This window comes from Cetorhinus maximus, chromosome 3, assembly GCF_964194155.1.
Source record: "Cetorhinus maximus chromosome 3, sCetMax3.hap1.1, whole genome shotgun sequence".
Classification (NCBI taxonomy): domain Eukaryota; kingdom Metazoa; phylum Chordata; class Chondrichthyes; order Lamniformes; family Cetorhinidae; genus Cetorhinus; species Cetorhinus maximus.
The window spans coordinates 62,797,904-62,806,991 of record NC_135881.1 but is presented as its reverse complement, the minus strand read 5'-3'; positions in this window follow the sequence as shown (position 1 = coordinate 62,806,991).

The following is a 9,088-nucleotide window of genomic DNA, read 5'->3' as shown; positions in this document are numbered from 1 at the left end:
TGTGAATTTTCCACATGCAAATATTGCACAATGCTCAGCAGGGTTTTCAATGCAAGCTAACTCATAAACTGCAAAAATATTGCCGATATACTAAAATCCCTTAAACTGCCTTTGGATATAAATTAGGTATACAATAAAGACCTGCCATTCACTATGGTTACCTTTTTGGAAAACCTCGCAAATGGCAGTGGTATTTTATGATGGGAGTCAATGAGATAGGTGCCAACCATCCAAAAAATTGATATGTACAGAGAATAAAAGACAGCAAAAACAATGTTTTTAATAAATGTGAAGATGTCCTGCTGTTTAACAAAATAAGAAATATATATTAGTCTTACCCTTGTTATAAGGCTCTCCAGCAACACTGTATTCCAACACGGTATTCCCTGGCATTAGCACCATTTTTCAACCTATCTCATATTGTCACTTTTCCAGGAAGTGTCATCGCTTTTCTAGGATGTTTACTTTTTGGTTCAGAATCACTACTTTTTCAATAATGGTGATTAAAAGATTGCCCAGATACTGTACTGTAGACACAAATGAAATCGTTACAACTATGAACACCCACATGCAAACACTCCAGTAAGCAACATGACAAAATGGAATGTGCAGTGCGCATCTTATAGTCCAGGGAATATGTCATGGACACCTTCCTTATTGTACTTTTTAAAAATTCATTTAGGCGCTTTTTTATTTTATGATATTTTCTCCAATTTTTCTTCTAGTTTTTTTCTCGGAAAACCACAGATAAGTGAACATTGGACCTGCAACTGATGAAATGGTGTACATAATGGGCAGAATTTTTCGGTCGGCATGTTGGGGCAGGCATGACATAAAATGACGCGCGATGATGTCGGGCGTGTGTCCCGACGTCACTGCGTGCCATCGCGATATTTTGGAAGGCAGGCACGCTATGAGTTCCGAGGTGCGCCCATCATTAATTAACAGGCCAGTTAAGGCCCTTGAGGCAGCAATTGAAGATGATTTTTTGCAGCCTGTGTGACTTTCACTGCGTCGCACAGGTGCAACGGGCAGGAGGGTAGGCCACATTTTTAAAGACCTCATCCATGGGTGGGATAAGAGGGGTGAATGGGCTCGCTAATGCAAGTTGTTAGAACTTTAGTTTATTACTTACTGCTACTTGCTTGTGTGAACAGGACAACTTCATTTCGCTTCAGAACTGCTTTGACAGAAAGAACAGGCTTCAGTTCAGGACTCTGGAGGAATCATAACACTTGGGGCCTTCCAGGTATCAGACAGCCTTCTTTTACCCTGGGAATGGGAATTGTGCTCTCCACTGGTGGCACCTCCTCTGAGGAGGAAGAGAGAGCGAGAAGGGGGAGGAGGCCAGGACTGGACAATCAGCCTCCAGGGGAGCCACCTGTGCGAGGACAGGGGCAGGCACAAGGGGCGCAGGGCCAACAGGTAGTCCAAGGCAGAATGGGCCGCAGAAGACGCCACTATCCTGCTGTCAGGGTTTACAGGCGGCGATGCAGCTACCTCAATATGTCCAAGGTGCAGTGCTGAAAGAGGCTACGTCTCTCAAGGGAGACAGTGACCTCCATCTGTCAGATGATCGGTCCTGAGATCAGCTCCAACTGTATAGGTGGACACCCCATGCCAGTGGTGCTGAAGGTCATGGTTGCCCTCAACTTCTATGCCTCCGGCTCTTTCCAGGGGTCGGTGGGTGATCTTTGTGGAGTGTCCCAGTCAGCTGTTCACAGTTGTATCAAGCTGGTGACAGGTGCTCTGTTCAGGCATGCATTGACTTTCATTCACTACCGCTCAGATGAGGCCAGCCAGGCAGAGCGAGCCAGAGGATTTGCAACGATTGCTGGGTTCCCCTGTGTCCAGGGTGCAATCAATTGCAAACATGTGGCCATCAAGGTGCCAGCGGGTGAGCTGGGAGCCTTCGTCAACAGGAAGGGCTTCCACTCCATGAACGTGCAGATAGTGTTTGACCATAGGGTGCAGATTGTGTAAGTCTGTGCAAGGTACCCAGGCAGATCCCATGATGCATACACCCTGAGGCACTCCCAGGATCTCCAGTGCTCCAGCCCGACTGGATGGATGGCTGCTGGGTGACAAGGGCTATCCCCTCAGAAGGTGGCTTATGACGCCCCTCCACCATCCAAGAAAAGAGGCCGAGCAGTGTTACAATGGCAGCCACGCCTCCACAAGGGCTGTGGTAGAGAGAACCATCGGTCTTCTCAAAATGCGCTTCTGATGCCTGGACCATTCAGGGGTGCACTCCAATACCCCCTAGACTGTGTGTTACTGATAGTGGTTGCATGCGGCACTCTCCACAATCTGGTGCTGGAAAGGGGGGACGCAGTGGAGGAAGGAGACGTAGACACAAATGTTCTGGCAGCAGGTGATGAGTCCGGTAGTGGATCCGAGGATGAGCAGGCTCAGGAGAACGCTGGGGGGATAGACGCTGACCAGGGAAACCTCCAGAGAGGCAGGGACACCTGGGAGGTTTTGATCCAATTCTCCTTCAGCTAGCCTACCAAAGATGAACCACCAACACATGCCAGAGCTGCAGGCTTCATACTCGATACCTGAGAGCAACATTTGCCTGGTCAGCAACATTAACTACGTGCCATTTCAATAAAGCTCAATGACAAACAAGTAACTCATAACATCATGTGTTCCCCTTCACCTGCAGAACTAATGAAGCACCCAGAGACTTGTTGAGAACCAAAACATTTAATGATTGGCAACTTGGCAGACAGAAATCAAAGTCCATTAAAAGGTGTTGAACAGCACACCAACTTAACAGTAACTTAAAAGTGGGGCAAAAGAATAACACTAGTGATAAGCCTGTGTTGTGCGTAAGGTGCTTTAAGATTTCACTTGCGGGTGCTACGTCTAGGTACTTCCCCCTTGCTGGCACAGGCATTGGAGACAGCCTGCTGACTCTGCAGTTCTGTTGGCCTTGATGACCTTGGCAGGCATCCCCTGGCCCATGGAGCCTGTGCTGGCCCCAACTGAGAGGGAGCGGCCAGTGGCATGACTGGCATCTCCCCAGTCACTGCAGCTAATCAGATGCCATGGTCACTGGCAGAGGGGCGGACGAGCTACTGCCATCATTCGGAGCACCCTGAGAGGAGCCTGCAGAGGTGATAGGCAGCTTGTGTGCCAATGTGAGGTTGCTTTGGACCTCCCTGCTCACCATTGATGGATGGGCAACTAGCTGAGGTACTGAGTGTCCAATCCATCTCCCACACTGACACTGACAACCTAAGGTCATTGCCGCTGTGAGGGCTTGCAGGTCCAAGCGCATCCCCAGGAAGCCCTGATTGTTCTCCTGGAGGAGCCTCTCCATAAGAGTCGCCACTCTCTCCATGGAGGAAGCATTGCACACAGCCATGAGGGTCATTGCATTGCTCATGCTCCGCATGGACCCGTCCATCATGGAGACCATGGCACGCATTCCCTCATGTATCTTCGCCAGATCCTCCTGCACACCCTGCTGGACTTCCAGCATCTGCTGCCTCAGGGACGACTCCAAAGGCTCATCATCAGCCATTGAGCATGTTCCTGGTCCCCAGCAATCCTCCGAGTGCCGGCGCCCTCGGCACTCTCTGTCTCCGCCTGCACCTCAAGCGAGTGTGAAGTGCTGTCACCGCTGTGCACTGAGATACTAGCCGATCATCTTATTCCCACCAAGGTACTGGTATCTGTGCTGGTGCCTGCCTGGCTGAGAGGGTGTGATGCTGGTGCATTAATGTCTTCTGTGCCCTCATGGGTGAGCGGCAGTCCCTCTGCCTCCTGAGCCCAGGCATGCCCGTGGCGAGGCTGAAAGGAAGAACAAGGACATTTGATTAGTAGAAGCCGTTACACTGTAACTGTGCATGCCTGGCACCCGGATCAGGATGCGCTCCTCCTTCCATTATCAATGGGCATCCCGCGTTGGAGGCTGAAATCAATATACAGTCAACAGTGGAATGCTTGCACTGACAGACATTGTGACCTCAGTGCACGGCACTCTTACCTCCCAGTGGCACCCCAACGTCACCACGGCCGCATGACCTGGGCGTATGGCACCTCTCCAGCTCCAGTGCCTCCTGCTCGTATCTGGTGATGACGAGAATGTGGGCCTGCCCTCCGCCAGTCTGCAGCCGCTTTGCATTATTGTGGGCTGTCTTCTCCTGAAAGGAGAGAGGAGCATTGATTAGCCCACCCTGTACCTGCATTGCCATTGCAGACTTGCCACCCCCACCTGAGGAAAACCTTGCAGGCCTCACCCGATTCGTGACCCTGGAGCTGCCATACACTCATTCCAAGCAGCCAGGGCTGACCCCCTTGCCCAGATGCTGCCTCCACCACATTTGCCACTCACACTTTAAGAACTTCCAAACCCATGAACACTACCATCTTGAAGAACAAGGGCAGCAGATAGATGGGAACAACGTCACCTGGAAGTTCCCCTCCAAGTCACTCAGCACCCTGACTTGGAAACGTTTCGCTGCTTCACCACTGTCGCTAGGTCCAAATCCTGGAACTCGACCCCTAATAGCACTGTGGGTGTTCCTGCACCACATGCAGTGGATCCAGAAGGCAGCTCAGCACCACCTTCTCAGGGGCAACTAGGGATGGGCAATAAATACTGGCCCAGCCAGTGAAGGCCACCTCCCGTGAATGAATGAATGCAAAATAAAAATTCTGAGCAGGGGGGGCAACCTAACTGCTGTGCTAAGTGACCCATGCCAACATGGTACTCACCCTTCCCGATCACAAGAGGTTATTAAACCGCTTGTGGCACTGCACCCAGGTGCGTCTCACCACACCGTGGGAGCTGACCCGTTCTGCCACCTCTTCCCAGGCACATTTTGTTAGGTTGGGAGGGGGCCTGCTCCTCCCGTTCCTGGCACCAGGATCTCGTGGTGTGCTGCCACCTCCTTGAGGAGGGCAGAGAGGCACCCATCTGAGGATCTCGGGACCGACTGCCCCGCCGACCTGCCCTCCTGCCTGGCCTGCTCTCCGAGGATGCTAACCGTCATGCTTCTGACCAACATCAGTGGCAGCCTTAGAACAGCTGCCTGTGCCGTTTTTGAATAACCTGCTGGGTCGCTGTTGGACCCGGTGGTCATTGGCCTCCTGCCGCTGCCGCCCGCCCCTTCCCGCTGATCTCGGGAACCAAGATTTATGCTGGGCCAGCCTTAATTGACCTGCCCGCGTAAAATGGCGGCACGGAACCGATCACAGGCGGCGATCAGCTCCGCGCCCACCCCCGCCCGCTCCCGCCGAGTCCACCCACCATAAGAAAACTCCTGCCCAATGTTTTGAGTGGATAAGCAAATTCGCAAATGGATAATTAATGGGAAGGGTTGCAAATCTATGTTATGTTAAAGGATTCATGTTTGAGATTTGATTGGTTAAGAGTCAGCTTTGCAGAATTTACTGGCAGCAATATTCTGTCTAAAAATCAGTTCAGTCAGACAAGGTCCCTTCAAGACCAGTAGACGAGTCATAGAGATAGTTATTTTGTACTTGGTGTAGTTCTGACGTTCTGGCAAATATGGCCTCGATTGTATGGTCAGTGGCAAAGGAATGGTGCTTGCTGTTACCTTACTCCCACCCACAGAATTTTCACAGTCTTTTGATTCGCAACTTAGGGTTCATTGAGATCATTTTCAACGTGTGATGCTGTCTATAGGGCATCTTGTGTGTATGGGAAAAACAAGCTACTGCGTGTCCCTTCAATCAATCAGATTGAAGAATCAAACTGAGACATGCACACTGCAAAATATGGCTCCCTGGTGCCACTGGAGCCTATGCTATGGAAACTGGAGTAACTGAAAATGGGGGGCACACCACTCCAGGCTGCTTTTGACATGGCCTGCATAACGTGTCATAAATTTAAGTGTGTTGCACAGGTGTGCTAAGTATGCGCTGAAAGCATGCAGAGTGGGTAATTAATGATGTTAAAAAGTGTGTAAGGCTGATTTGAAACTCGACCTGCCAACTTTGACAGCACAGGTTCAGTTAACACCTTCTTATCATTGATGGCTGCACATGCATTCAGTACATGAGGGCAATCGACTCCCACCACCAAATTCCCCTCCTCCCTCCCCCACTGGAGTTATTTAAAGGGCGAACCATCCAACTTGCAGCTGAGGTGGTTTGACTTACTTTTACTATTGAAATGGTAGTGGAAGGGCTGTGGTGAAGTCTTGGAGGAGTTTTTGTGACTTGTTGGATTTTGAAGGGAATGTTGCTGCGCTTGACAAGGAGGTTATAGGAGTTTTATGCCTTGTCAACAGAAAACACAAAGATTAATGGGGGCTATAGTTGGAGTTTGACTTGGGTTGCAATATGACAGGGGCTTGGGAGTTTAGGCTGCAGAAAGGGGAAGCTGTGCGCGGAGGGAGGAGGAGGGTTCTCAGCAGAAGACCCTACCCGCTGAAGGTATTCAGGACCACCTCTCATACCTCCACCTCAGCCAGGAGCATTGGGAAGGGGCCTGCATTTCAACAAGGAGGTAGACACTGAATTGTGCCATCTCCATTAGTTGGGTCCCCTTCCAGTGCGGAGTTGGGTCCCCTTCCAACACTTCCCAGTTCACCCTCCATCGCTGCATCAGGGAGGTGACGCAGAGCTGGAACTCCAGGAGAGGGAACTTCATTGTCTTATTTTTTAACAAAGAGAAGCAGGAGGAATGGACACATAGGTTTTCCAAGGTTGCAGGATTCCCAATGCTGTAGGGAGCCACCTACAGAGCCACACACATGCATGGTGCTGTGTGCTCCATATATAAATGGGAAGATGTACTGGAAACGCAAGGGTTACCACTTCATCAATGTGCAGCTGGTGTGCGACCATGTATAGAACATCATGTCAGTGAATGTAAGCTATCCTGGCAGCTGTCACTGGCGGAGTGGCAGTGTTGGGAACATGAATGTTATCATTCTCAGAGTCGGCGGCAGGTTTGTGCTCCATGGAGCCAAGATAGAATCCTCTGGGGCTGTGCCTCAATAATCCTAGTAATCTTTTTTTATTCATTCATTCAGAGGATGCGGGTGTCACTGACTAGACCAGCATTTATTCCCCATCCATAATTGCCCTTGAGAAGGTGGTGGTGAGCCACCTTTTTGAATCGCTGCAGTTCATGTGTTGTAGGTAAACCCACAGTGATGTTTGGAAGGGAGTTCCAGGATTTTGACCCAGCAACAAGTGAGGGAATGACAATATAGCTCCAAGTAAGGATGGTATGTGACGGAGAGGAACTTGAAGGTGCTGCCCTTGTCCTTCTAGGTGGTAGAGATCATGGGTTTGGAAGTTGCTGTTGAACAAGCCTTGGTGAGTTGCTGAAAGTGCATCTTGTGGATGGTACAGCCTACTGCCATTGTGCATCAGTGGTGGAGGGAGTGAATGTTGAAGGTGGCACATGGGGTGCCAATCAAGTGGGCAGCTTTGTCCTGGATGGTGTCAAGCTTCTTGAGTATTGTTGGAGCTGCATTTATCTATGCAAGTGGAAAGTATTCCATCACACTCCTGACTTGTGCCTTGTAGATGGTGGACAGGCTTTGGGGAGACAGGAGGTGCATTTCTCACCACAGGATTGCTAGCCTCTGACCTGCTCTTGTAGCCATAGTATTTATATGGCTGATCCAGTTCAGTTTCTGATCAATGGTAACCCCCAAGATGTTGATAGTGGGGCATTCAATAATGGTAATACCATTGACTATCAAGGTCAATGGTTAGATTCTCTCTTGTTGGAGATGGTCATTGTTGGCACTTGTGTGGCAAGATATTACTGGTCATTTATCAGCTCAAGCCTGGATATTGTTCAGGTCTTGCTGCATTTGGACATGGATTGCTTCATTATCTGAGGAGTCACGAATGGTGCTGAACATTATGCAATCATCAGCGAACATCCCCACTTCTGACCTTATGGTGGAAGGAAGATTATTGATGAAACAGCTGAAGATAGTTGGGCCTAGCACACTAGCCTGAAGAAATCCTGCAGTGATGTCCTGTTTGATGATTTTCTCTGATATGGCCTCTTAATTGGCCCTGTCCGGACCTATTGTCTAATTAAGGATGGAAGGCAGGCTTCCAATCAGAGGGCAGGCAACTCTGAAGCTTCCGCAGTGCCACCGAGAGATGTGGGCACTGCTGAGGCAGATAGAAGACGTCAAGATTCAGAGGGGTAAGTTAAGTAAAAAATTAATGATGCCAGAGGGTGGAAGACCTTGTAAACTGGATGGGAAAACCCTCTAGGGGGAAACAATAGGGCTGTGGGACTGGCTTTCCTGAGTGACCCCAGCTCTGTTGGCAATGGCGCACCTGGCACTAATGGCACCCTCAGGTTGCCTGCAGGGAAGCTGCATCCATGAAACTACAGTCTTCCAACACATTGGGGAGCCAGCCTGCTGTCGGCAAACTTATTGAAGCCTTAATTATGAAAGTTGTCTGCTGACCTTGTGGAATGGGTAGCTGATCTGTACCTGGACCCACTCTTCCCCTCCATGCAGTGCTGTGGGACATCTTTTGGTGTGTGTGGAACAATGGATATATATTTTTTTATTCATTCACAGGATGTAGGCTTCGCTGGCTGGGCCAGCATTTATTGCCCATCCCTAATTGCCCTTGAGAAGGTGGTGGCGAAATGCCTTCTTGAACCGCTGCAGTCCATGTGGTGTAGGTACATACACACTGCTGTTAGGGAGGGAATTCCAGGGTTTTGACCCAGTGGTAGTGAAGGAATGGCAATATATTTCCAAGTCAGGATGGTGAGCCACTTGGAGGGGAACTTATAGGTGGTGGCGTTCCCATCTATCTGCTACCCTTGCCCTTCTAGATGGTAGTGGTCGTGGGTTTGGAAGGTGCTGTCAAAGGACCCTTGGTGAATTCCTGCAGTGCATCTTGTAGATGGTACACACTGCTGCTACTGTGCATCGGTGGTGGACGGAGTGAATGTTTGTGGATGTGGTGTCAATCAAGCAGGCTGCTTTGTCCTGGACAGTGTCAAGCTTCTTGAGTGTTGTGGGAACTGCACTCATCCAGGCAAGTGGGGAGTATTCCATCACACTCCTGACATGTGCCTTGTAGATGGTGGGCAGGCTTTGGGGAGTCAGGA